Here is a 13,385-nt window from a genome sequence, read left to right on the forward strand (position 1 = left end):
GCACATTACGAAAACTCACTTTTATATGTTTATATGTCTTTTCTTAGATTTCTTATATAGCTTTTTAACTGTTTTTATTACTTTATTTTATTAAATATTCATTTATTTATTTTTAACACAGGACCCATGTTGATAGCAGTTTTTATAACTGAAATGGTCATCCTGTATAAATATGTTTTAATTATTATTATTATTATTATCGATATTTATAGCCAAAGTTTGAAATCTATCCACAAATTTTAAGTATATCTACCTAAAGACGTTCAAAGATGTTTTTCATGGGTTAAGTTGCCTACCACTAATTTCAAAACAGTTCAGGCCCAAAACCCCTTCGACGTAGTTCCTTTTTACCGAATGGTAATGAGGTTATGTTATGGGCCGCATTTTCTCACTCGAACACTCACTCACTCGATTCTGATATCAAACCGCAATTAATTTAGCATTAAAACGAGAAACGTGCTGACAGAAAGGTCCTTTAAACGCATTCAGCACATGTCAATCAAATCTCAACCTCGTTCCAGGGTCTCTCTCTTTCAGGGAACTAAATTGAATTTCACAAAACAAATCGAAAGAGGATCACTTCCACTTATCCTCTGGTGATAAAAGAGAAAAGAATTCGCTCAACGAAGCCTCAGAGCATAGGCTATCAATTACCCATTCACGTAAGAAAACATTCAAGGACGCGTTTTAGTAAACACAACATTCATGCACGTTTTTTTTTCGCGTCACATCATCTTCGTGTCACGTCATCCGTTCTTCATCTTTTTGAGTCGTGCAGAAACGCGCATCTTTCTCTCAAATTTTAATGGCTGCTTAAAATAACGCTATACGTGCTGGCAGAAAAGTAAACATATTCACAAAACAAATTTACTTAATGCTAAAAAGGATCAAAGGTTACACTTAAATATTTTTTGTGATAAAATAGAATTCGCGCTACGAAGCCTGAGAGCACGAACCATCAATGACGCAATTCCCATGGAAATTCACAGGGAAATAAAGTGAGATTGTGTTACATTATTGAACGCTTATTTGAAGAAAAAAACTATCAATGACCCATTCACGCAAGAAAACATTCGAAGGCAAATTAAGTGAGATTGTGACATTACTGATAGCACCAATGAACTACATATAGTTACGCTTAAAAACTGTTAAAATTATTACGCTCGCCTTGTGACGTGTTTTAGTCAACACAACATCCACGGCACGTTTTTGTTTCGCGTCACGTCACCTCGTGTCACGTCATCCGTTTTTCATCTTTTTGACTCGAGCAGATACACGAAGTGCTCGGGCGTATCTTTTCTCTCAATTTTTTTTCGCTGCTCAAAAATAACGCTATACGTGCTAACAGAAAAGTAAACATATTCACAAAACAAATTTACTTAATGCTTAAAAGGATCAAAGGTAATACACTAACCGGTAAATATTTTGGTTGTGAAAACTGAATAGCGCTACAACCCCTGAAAGCACGAGCCATCAATGTCGCAACTCACGTGGAAAAATAAAGCAAAGTGAGATTGCTTTACTTTATTGGACACTTATTTAGAAAAAATGCGGAGGTCGGCACTTCATCCATCGAATTACCATGAGGTTGCTCGAAGAGCCTTTGATTACCGAATGGTAATGAGGTTATGTTATGGGCCGCATTTTCTCACTCGAACACTCACTCACTCAGTCACTCACTGGATTCTGATATCAAACCGCAATTAATTCATCATTAAACGAGAAACGTGCTGACAGAAAGGTCCTTTAAACGCATTCAGCACATGTCAATCAGAAACAAATTATTCTTCAACCTCGTTCCAGGGTCTCTCTCTTTCAGGCAACTGAATTGAATTTCACAAAACAAATCGAAAGAGGATCACTTACACTTATCCTCTGGTGATAAAAGAGAATAAAATTCGCTCAACGAAGCCTCAAAGCATAGGCTATCAATGACCCATTCACGTAAGAAAACATTCAAAGACGCGTTTTAGTAAACACAACATTCATGCACGTTTTTGTTTTGCGTCACATCATCTTCGTGTCACGTCATCCGTTCTTTATCCTTTTGAGTCGTGCAGAAACGCGCATCTTTCTCTCAAATTTTATTCGCTGCTAAAAATAACGCTATACGTGCTGGCAGAAAAGTAAACATATTCACAAAACAAATTTGCTTAATGCTAAAAAGGATCAAAGGTTACACTTAAATATTTTGTGTGATGAAATAGAATTCGCGCTACAAAGCCTGAGAGCACGAACCACTAATGACGCAATTCCCATGGAAAAATAAAACATTCACAGGAAATAAAGTGAGATTGTGTTACATTATTAAACGCTTATTTGAAGAAAAAACTATCAATGATCCATTCACGCAAGAAAACATTCGAAGGCAAATTAAGTGAGATTGTGACATTACTGATAGCACCTATAAACTACATATAGTTACGCTTGAACCGTTATAAAAAATTATTACGCTCGTCATGTGACGTGTTTTAGTTAATACCACATCCACGGCACGTTTTTGTCTCGCGTCACGTCACCTCGTGTCACGTCATCCGTTTTTCATCTTTTTGAGTCAAGCAGATACACGAAATGCTCGGGCGTATCTTTTCTCTCAAATTTTTCCGCTCTCAAAAATAACGCTATACGTGCTAACAGAAAAGTAAACATATTCACAAAACAGATTTACTTAATGCTTAAAAGGATCAAAGGTAATACACTAACCGGTAAATATTTTGGTTGTGAAAACTAAATAGCGCTACGACCCCTGAGAGCACGAGCCATCAATGACGCAACTCACGTGGAAAAATAAAGCAAAGTGAGATTGCTTTACTTTATTGGACACTTATTTAGAAAAAAATGCGGAGGTCGGCACTTCATTCATCGAATTAGCATGAGGTTGCTCGAAGAGCCTTTGATTCGTGAAACAATCAATTGGTCCGTATTGCAATTTTGCGATCTTCTTTATTTACAAAGCCATTTCGTCACTAATTAATTACAGTTTTTCTAAAACGGTCAATTAATGTACGCCTGTACCAAAGCACAAATACACAAAAATAACTTTGTTTTGCCTTTTTTACCAAACATGCTTCAAGTTCTAATAAGTAATAATCAAATTTACGTTAGACTTATTCTAAAACATCTATACCTCTGCATTTTTTAACCCCGTATTTTACATTTTGAAATCCAGTCGATCGTTAAAAAATAATAATTTTGATGTTCATCAGGAAAAACTGAATTTTCTGACTTCCCACATAACGTCATTGACAGCTTCTTTTAGGGACCGCAAACATATATTGGCCGTTTGACTGCGCATTCTAGTTTGGACCTACCACAGGGTCCTCGAAATATGTCTACTGCCGCATAGTTTTCCATAGTTTTCTCCGGTTTTCCTCCCTCCATAAAAACCAACACTTCCAATTTCCAATTCGATCTGGAATCAGTGGGATCAAGAAGAGCCACTTAGTGGAAGATCCCACTGTAAATTCCCATTTATTTATTTATTTATTCATTTATTTATTTATTTAACTGCTAGTTAAATTACGCCAAGAGGAGGTACCCCTTTTATGTGGTTAAGTTTTCCAGCACAATTAAGAGTTGTACTCCAACTAAGCAATAATAAAAAACTTCTCTTGAGTAATCACAAAAAAATTGGGTCAAAAAATACCACGTCATGACTCAAAAATTCAATTTGCATGGCAATCGCAAACAAACTACTCTGCTATTGATTGTCTTGCGTCCACGCGCTGAGCTCTTATTAATTTTAAACTGATTGTGAGCAACTAGGATAAGTATTAAATATGTCCCAAGAAAGCTACCACCCACAAAAATGTGCTGGACATTTCAGGGAACCTTAGCTAGTGGTAAATAAAACTACATTGTTTGGATCGTACATAATCCAACAGACACAAATTTAACTGTCTATTTTCAAACAGCCCAGCTGTGGCCATCAACCTTATTTTTTATCTATACATTTTTAAAAAAATTTAGCGTCCAAAACATCCATGCAATGTTTGAAGAACCTCCCGACCAGTTTCTCCAAATAACGAATCGCAAACATTTGAGAAGAGAAACCAAAAAGTTTATAGACAACAGTGCAGTCCATTCTGATACACTGTCTTCATAGTTCAATTGGTGTTATGAGTGTTTGTGACAGGAAATACTATTCTGAAGGTATTTCTGTTTAATAAAATAAGTATTGTTTCTGTCCTGATTGGCGAAAACAGTTCAACAGTTCTTTGGTACCATCACATCAGGTACTTCCTTGATCAATCCACTTTTCCAGTACTGCTGCCACGTCCAGTCGCTCAATTTTCTCAAGAATTTTTAAAAGCTCACCCACTGTGACATTTCGGCGATACTCCGAGAAAATAAAATCAGTTGGATCTTTCTGTTGACCAACATATTCTGTGGTGTCTCTGTCTATACCAAGCTCTTCAGCCACCATCCGAAAATCATCATAAAACATACGCTTGATGTTAAGCTTCAGACAGATTTTGGAGTAAACCTCTTTGAGAGGCAGTTCCCGCACTTTCAATGCAATTCTGTGATCTTTGGACAATGGCGGTTGCTGTTTATGTCGCTGCTGGAATACCTGTCGCTGCTGGTATCCCTGTGAATAGTAGTGTCCTTGTGGTCCTGTTGTTGCTGGTTTGCCTGTATTTGCTGGTATCCCTGTGACTGACAGTGACCTAGCCGTTGCAGGTCGCCTTGTTGCTGGGCGAATGCTGCAGAAAAGGGAGGCACTTCATATGGTGTACTTTGGAAATATTGGTTGCCCTGTCCATTTCTCTGGGGTACCTGGTGGGTTTCTCTTGAAAAAGCCACATCACTGTGCACTAAAATTGACATGAACACATAAGTTAGTCACATTAGATATGCACGTTTTATTGCACGAGGGAACCGAATAAAGTAAAGCACATATTTTCATTTACATATTAAAAAGGGGGAGGGGGTAGTAGGAGGATTGAGGGAATTCGAGGAGTGAAAACAGAATGGGGTGTGAGATGAATGGGGTGTGAGGCATCATCATTTTAATAGACATAGTGAGCACCAAAATCTACATGAACTGCTAAATGTTGTTTCAAGATGTAAGGCCTGTATGCTATACCAAACTGTCATCAGTATCTTCACGTCTAGATTTCAGTAAAAAACCTAGTTCTCAACCAGTACAGAGATATCTATACCTAAACCCTGCTCCAGACTGCACAGCGAGTGCAAATACTTGACATATATAGCTCCTCCCTCCACTGGTATAATAGCCTGGTTGTTAAAACGCACCTTGATTCGGTACAAGACTAACATAGTGTTCTTCATGAACATGTCCTAACACAAGTGCATCAGCGCCAGCAGGAGGATCTTTTGGATCAATGATAATTTCATCACGATCTGGCAGACTACTCATTACACGAATGGGAGTATTATAGACATTTGCTGCAGCAACGAGGACCACATGATCCCCCCAGGTGCCATCTTGTGCCATCTTTTCTAGGTAGGAAGGCCATGATGGATATCCATGAGTGAAGTTGAAAAGTTCTGTTCCACCCGGCTGAGAGGGAAGCAAAATACAGAGCTCACATATTAATTTACTTTTGCAGAGTAGGACCCAGTTGTTCAAACCAGGATTACATGTAAGCTAATTTTGTTAAACGTTATTTAGAGCAAATGTTCATTTGTGTAATTGAAATAACAGTCACACCAGATGTTTCAAAGCAAGGGGAATCAAACATGGGTTAACTTGGCTTAGTAATTTGAAACAGATACTCCTACTGATAATTAGGCCAACTAAAATGAGGTCCCCAACATAGCCTTTTAAACAAAAAAATAATAAGCCCTCAACATAGTTATCATCAAAATTTTGAGGAAATGAAAGACGACCAATATTAATAATTATTATAAATGAAGTTTATTGAAGTGGGATAGGGGGCATAAGAAAGGCACTCAGTGGAAATCCGTAAAATCTGATTGCTCTCCCCACAATTCTATGTTCTATGAACAATAGGCAACTCCCGGGGGGAGGGTACTCCCTATAATGGCCTATACGGGGAGGCTCCGCCCGAAAGGGGTACCTTTTTCAGGCTCCAGGTATATAAAAGGGTACGGATTTCACAAGTTTAGGTATATTTAAACTCATCAACAATGATGAGCTTGGGCGTTGGTGCCGGAGGGGTGGAGCCCGGCGGCACAGAGGGAAGGAGGACCATGGAACCCGAAGCGGCCACCACCCACATAGGCACCGTCACACTGAAGGACTCAGGGAAACTACCAACCTACCACGAGGCCAAGACCACCCGAGGGAGGGGGGCGGGAGCGGAGCGTCAGGAATGAGCTTGCGAATGATGGCGAGCAACACGCGCGGAAAGGTCATGAAGAGCCCCTGCGAAGGCCGGGGCCACCCCGAGCCAAGCGGCCAGCGGAACGGCCACGCGAAGCGCACAGAGTGCCCCAGCGAACCGCCAAGGGCAGGCGGGCCGTGCATCTTAAGGTTGCTGGAGAGCATGCTCGAGGTAACTAGCCTAAATTACATTTAGCCACATGAAAGGGTAGGGAAATCTGCCATAATGTTATTTTAAAAGGCCTTTATATCATATATTTCGAGCAGACGCAACTTTTGGCTGTATCGTTTTAATTTATTAAGCGCTGCATAAAAATAACAAGAAAACTTCCCGTTTTAGGTAAATGTGATGTTGTGTAGGTATATGAAAGGGGTGCCTTTTTGCAATAAAAGGTATACAAAAGGGGTACCTTTTTCTATCAAAATGGTATATAAAAGGGTAAGGGGTTGGATCTCTGGGCGGAGCCTCCCCGTACAAAACTTTTTTGAGTACCCCCCCCCCCCCGGGAGGCAACTTGATGTAACTTGACTGTGACTCGTTGACTATTCATTCATAGAAAACTCGGCTCATAGTCTAGTTGTTATCACAGAGACTTAGTATCACTTCTACTACTTACCAGTGTAGAATGATGCTGGAGATAATTAACAATGTCTTTTCTCAATTCTTTAAATGGGATATTTTTTCCTTGTTTAAGTTTCACTTGTTCTGACAATGCATAAAACATGCAGTTTCCTTTTCCTGGATTGTTGTGTACTACAAAGCCTTTTTCTCTAGCATTCATTTCCAGCTCTTGTAACCCACATCTATTTTTGTCAGCATCACGGTGCATTTGCTGTAGATCACTGAAAACTTGTTTTCCTAAAAACAAATAAAACAAAACAGCCTGAATTATTTGCCTTTCCCATTTATTACTTATACAAAGAGGAACTTCATGTGGACGAAGTCTATGGGATATAGCTGATGTTATGGAAATGGAGACATAACATGCACTGTCAGCAAAGATTACCCACAACAAAACGTTTTGTTTTCATTGACTTAAGTTTGTGTACCATTGCAAATTTATGAAGGCATTTGCTTGTGCTATCAACTGGAGCCAAGGGCTTTATGCTTTTTAACAAAGATCTCAGGGCCTTAAATTTTTTTACTATGCTCAACCTTATCCAAACCTTATTTACACCCACTTTCAGTGCTACATGCACAGCGGCTTTCTATCGACATCCATCTTTTGACGTTCTAAACAAACACGGATCGAAATCTGCCAACCACAGCCCACTAGCACGACCTTTTGAACTTGTGGGCTCATTTGTATGAAACCAACACCGGTATGCATTGGTTTTGATTGGCACATTTGAAACAGCACGTCAAAAGATGGATGTAGAAAGAAAGCTTTGCACATAACACTGAAAGTGGGTGTAATGAAATGCTAATTTATCTTACATGCATCTAACCTGTAGACTGTTGAGTAGCACCATCTACATTACTTTGATGTCTGGAATCTGCTTCAATGTTCTTGACCTTTTCCAAAGCTATGAAAAAAAAAAAATTATCAGAGCATAGTTATAAGGGCTTTCTCTGTTCTAGTCACATGGATTGCCAAGCACAGTGTAGTTGTCTCCTGAAAATAATTACGAAAGCGGCCTTTGATGGAATGAAGATGAACATGGTCAGAGATGTGATGGTCATTTAACAACAGTACAGTTCCTTAACGTACCAACAACAATGAAGCATCCAGACAATAGCTCAGCAACAAAATTCAAAACCAATCAGAGGCAAATAAAGATAACAGCTTCTTCAGAGGTCTGCAACTTTCCACAACTTTGTTGGGTTTCAAATTTTGTTGTAGAACTATTGTTTGTTTTCATTGACCTAACAGGTTTATTTATGAAAAAAGGTTGCCATCCTCTGTTCTCAAATAATGTTTTGATTCCTAGGAGCCTGGTTCAAGTAGTTGCACTGTAAGTAGGGGGGGGGGGACTGGGCATGTGAAGAGATGAATCTATTTTCTTTATCAAGTGCAAAATATACTGTATTCCCATCTTGTTTGCTGTGTTTATTCCAAAATATATTATTTAGCTTTTATTAATGTTCTACTGCATAACTTACCAGCCTCAGCTTCCTTAGTTATTATCTCCACCACATCAAAACGATCAATTTCCTTGATGCCTTTGAGTAAATCACCCATGTTTAGACCTGGCTTCCATTTGGCAAGCCATTCAAACATCAGTTTGGTCGGACTCTTTGCCATTCCCTTTGATGTATCAAATGCATCATAGGTCTCATGAGGGATTTTCAGTCTGTATGCCAAATTACGCCAGTTCTTGATAGCTCTGATATCTTTGTTGAGACGTTCTCCAATGTCTGCTAAGAGTTCTGATTCATCTACCAGTACATATTTGACCAACAAAGATCCTGTTTTGAACAAAAAAGTGATTGTACTTTACAGTATCTTGTGAACATGCTGTCTATTCTCATATTTAACCCTGACTACAACACAAAACGGGCAGGGTTCTGTCAACAAAGTCAATATAATGAAGAGCCAAGGGACTGGCAAAATATGTCCACTGCAGTGTATACAGTTGAATCCCGATAACTTGAACCTTCAAGTGAAATCGAAAAAGGTTCGAGTTAGCGGGAGTTTGAGTCATTAAAGGTAAGATTACCCGGTAGTAAAAGAACAACTAGAAGGGGAATCAAAAAAGGTTCGAGCTAGCTGGAGGTTTGACTTATTGAGGGGTCGAGTTATCGAGATTCTACTGTACATAACAAGTTCTAATTGTATCAGGAGTTCTTTTTCATATAACTATTACGATTATGATGACAAAGAATTAGTTTGTTATACCTAGCACTTTGTTACATAGCAGTTAACTTAAATCAAGGTTCCACAGCACTGTATGCTACATGTAACTGTAGATCCATGTTGCGATATGAATTCAAATCATATTTAAACTGTTTTCTAATAACACATTGTTTCTCTTTACAAAACACTAACCTTCAATCTTTTGTTTGTCCAACAAATTAACTAAATCTTTTCTCTCCATTTCTTTAAAGTGTCCTTGCAATTGCTCCATGGTCAAATCACGAAGCCCCTCGGCTTTTCTCATGTATGAAAACAGGGCTCCTGTTGGCCCAGAGCCACGTAATCCAAACTGTTCTGATTTTTGTTTTCTGATACCAAACTCTGTCGCCAGTGACTTCCAGTTACCAATTGTTCTGGATTCTATGTCAAGCTTGGGTGAGAGCAACTTAATAAACTTTGGCTCACCGAAGAAGAGGTCAAACACTTTCATCTCATCTTTGAAGCCCTCTGCATGGAATTAAAAACAAAATTGGCATATTGCACAAACACAAATGAAATAATGGGTTTTAAATGTTGGGTGTTTGTGTTAGGGTTTAAAATGTTCTTTTGGCAAGCCTGGAAGCCTTATCAGGCCAGCAACTAACTTTGTTTTCCACAGCATAATGTAGCTATATCACTATTACTCTGTCTGATTTGACCAATCAGAATCCAGAAAGAGTGGCAATAATCTAGGTTAAATAATCTAGTCCCTGGTAGGATTTTCAGGAGTTATGCATGACCAATAATTATTAATGTCCGAAATTTAAACTGTGGAGACATTATCAATGGGGTTTATCTGTACAGATGGGATTAAGATAAAATTAAAAAAGTTTCAAACTACAGGACACACACAGAACAGTGAAATAAAACCATAATATTTACTTTTTAGTATTGTATGTACCTCTATTTAAGCTGTCAATCACATCATTGCGGTGTACATTCTTGAGTTTCACTTTTAGCTCTTGTACTGACAAATCTGGATTCCAAATATCGCAAACAAAGTTGAATAAGTCCTCTGTTGGACTGTGTTCTGTGTACATGTCAAACTGTCCTCTTTCGTCAGGTGGTACATTCAGAACATATGCCAAGTGTTTCCAACACTTTATAACTCTACTCTCACGATCCAAGTACTTTGAAAGTCTCTCCATAAGAAGGGCATTATCTGTCACCACCTTTGAAACTAACAGATCTGCAACTAAAAAGAGAATAAAAGGGCTCTATAAGCCTAGGACTGCATTGATCAGGTGAATGAAATTAAAATTAATGTCACATGCATGGTCCACAGCCACTTTTTTAGCCAGAATTTGAAAAGTGGGCATCCAACAATTTTCATAAGGACTGACACCACCTTCCTAGGTCTCCTAAGGTGTATTTCTGCAGTTTTGAGTGCAAATTTATTTGGAGATTTCCAAGTTTGCTAAACATAACTCCTGTTTAAAACAGCAATTCAAATATAATAAACGGCATGCAGTGCATGCAGAAGCGATGACGTTTCACAAAGAGTCTAACATAATTTTGAATTTGTCAAAAACTCAACGTAAATAAAAGTAGCCGACACCTTGTGCGTGATAAAGACTGTTATCAAATTGTAGTGTACATTTTTTAAACCTAAGAAGCAATGTTGGTGATTGTCTAAATAGCATAGTTAGGATCTGATGGAATTCAAATAAATACAGTAGTTATGAATGCACAGGCCAAGGATGCAAAGTTAATAATACATTTTCTTCGTAGATTTGCTCCAGAACAACAGTAGATTGCGTTATATTGTAGTGTGTCAAACGGTCTCTTGCTCACAGCGGCCCTGTATTTTATAGAATTAGAAATTTCTGTCTACTGAATCTTATAGATGCCATCATATAAAATTTAGTCTCTTTCGTTTATACATTGTGGTGTTCCATTCTGACTGCACGGGAGTATTTTGCTTTTGAGTTCTACGCGGCGATTTGTTTTTTAGTTAAATTTGTTTTCTGTTCGATTGCGCGAAAAGGACAAAAAGACAAAAGGACAAAAATATCCTGCCGGTCGGCTGCCTGCATAAAGCGATAATAATACATTTTCTTTGTAGATTTGCTCAATTGAACAACAGTAGATTGCGTTATATTGTAGTGTGTGACTTCCGATAAATGACACACAATACGCGAGAGCTAGCTTTTCAGCTGCGAGAAAGGTCAAACGGTCTCTTGCTCACAGTGGCCCTGTATAAGAATTTGAAATTTCTGTCTACTAAATCTAATAGATGCCATCATATAAAATTTAGTCTCTTTCGTTTATACATTGTGGTGTTCCATTCTGACTGCACGGGAGTATTTTGCTTTTCAGTTCTACGCGGCCATTTCTTGTTAAGTGAAACTTGATTTCTGTTCGATCGCGCGAAAACGACAAAAAGACAAAAAGACAAAAGGACAAAAGGACAAAAAGACAAAAAGACCCTGCCGGTCGGCTCCCTGCATAAAGCGATGACGTCATCAGCTACCCGTCATCGCCTGAAAAGTGGGTGTTCATAGCTGTTAAGCTCTACACTGCATTTACTTTTCTTTTGCTTTCACTGCAGAACTCTGAGGTGTCTTTCATTAGGGTCACAATAAATGACATTTGACTGGTGCAACTGGACAAATTTAGGTGCGACTGGCTCCCAGGCCTCTATCAAGATATTGAATCATCGCTGTGCTTGACCCAAACTGCAATGTGGTTTAGGTTTCAGTGGCCACAAGTGGGGAGAAGCATTGTTTGATGACCCAAAATAAAGATTGCCATGGCGACTACTCAATGTTTAGGCCAAAGGGAAACAAAACCCTCCTTGTCCCAAGTAGACAGTTACAAATTAAGCACTTAATACACTGTAATCTTGCACTTTACTAAATAACCCCACTGCAGTAATTCTCACCTTTCAAGCTTTCTGCATCATTATCTTTTGAAGACTTTGCATGTATACCTGGGACAAATTGCATTACTGAAGGGGTACTGGATTCTGTCTTTGGCGGAATGGACGGATTTGAGGTTATATCTGATATATACTCAGTCTGTTCTTGAGGTGGGGCCTTTCCAGAGTTTGTTTGTTCTGGGTTACTACTACTTATGTCATCTCCTGTAGTTGGCATTTTCTGCTGAGTATAGTTGGCTTGAAGAGGACAAGAGGGAGGATTAGGGACCAAACCAGACTGAGCAGGACCACCAGGAATATCACCCGGTGTTTCAGTAGGAGCATTATCAGGACCAGTACCAGGAATATCACCACGAACATCACAAGGAACATTACCAGGAGCACTACTGGGAGCATTATCAGGAACATTACCAGGAGCACTTGCAGGAACGGTACCTGAAGGACCAATAGCCACATCTCTAGGAGCATCCCCAGGAGCATTATCAGGACCAGGAACATCAACAGGGGCACTAGCAGGAACAGTACCTGAAGCACCAACAGTAACATTCCTAGGAGCATCTCCAGGAGCATAATCAGGACCAGGAACATCAATAGGGGCACTAGCAGAAGCGGTACCTAAAGGGCCAACTGTAACATCATCCCTGGGAGCATCTCCAGGGGCATTATCAGGAACATTATTAGGAACATAACCAGAAGTGCCAATAGCCACATTTCTAGGAGCATCCCCAGGAGCATTATTAGGAACGCCACCAGGGCTCAGACCTGGATCAACTGGTACATGATCAGCCTGGTTAGAATCATCTACTATAATATCGCCATTGTTTCTATCAGTTTCACTGTCAGCGGCATGACCATTGGCCAAACTGGAGTCTCCAACAGCACCAATCGGATCTTTTCCATCTTGAACAGTTAATCCTACATCACCTGGTATGGCTTTAGAAGGTGATGCATGATTATCACTCAAATTCCTGTCATCACCTTGACAACCAGCAATTGATTCACCTTTCACAATCACGTGACGCCATGCAGATTTGCTTTAATAAATCTTTTGTCACATCTATCCTTCTTGATCGGTCCTTGTAAAACTGCTCTGATCCTTCTTGTTGTAGATCACCATTTTCCAACTCTTGTGGCCCACTTGGAGAGTCATCATCAAGGCATGCTCCTTCCTTTACATGATCTTTCTTCTTTTTATTACCTCCTTTGCTTCGGCCATTGCCCATTTGACTACACACACTCATGGATGAAGAGTTAAGTTGCTCACATTTCTTGAAAAGTGAGTGGCCAAGCTACATAGCTAAGTGTTGATCTGAAATTCAAAGCAATGAAGACTAAATCCCAGCAGAACGATTAT

General features: G+C 39.2%; 1 pseudogene across 1 annotated transcript; it reads right to left on the minus strand.

Moving 5' to 3' along the window:
* Positions 1–3,590: 3,590 nt before the first annotated feature.
* Positions 3,591–13,272, minus strand: LOC144646608 (uncharacterized; annotated as a pseudogene). Its single transcript, XR_013569457.1, has 9 exons — positions 13,170–13,272; positions 12,035–13,069; positions 10,052–10,345; positions 9,304–9,618; positions 8,418–8,723; positions 7,763–7,840; positions 6,931–7,172; positions 5,260–5,527; positions 3,591–4,817 (listed from the first exon to the last, which is right to left on the minus strand). The product of XR_013569457.1 is annotated as an uncharacterized LOC144646608 (transcript).
* Positions 13,273–13,385: the final 113 nt, after the last annotated feature.

This window comes from Oculina patagonica, chromosome 1, assembly GCF_052425735.1.
Source record: "Oculina patagonica isolate OP01 chromosome 1, crgOcupat, whole genome shotgun sequence".
Classification (NCBI taxonomy): domain Eukaryota; kingdom Metazoa; phylum Cnidaria; class Anthozoa; order Scleractinia; family Oculinidae; genus Oculina; species Oculina patagonica.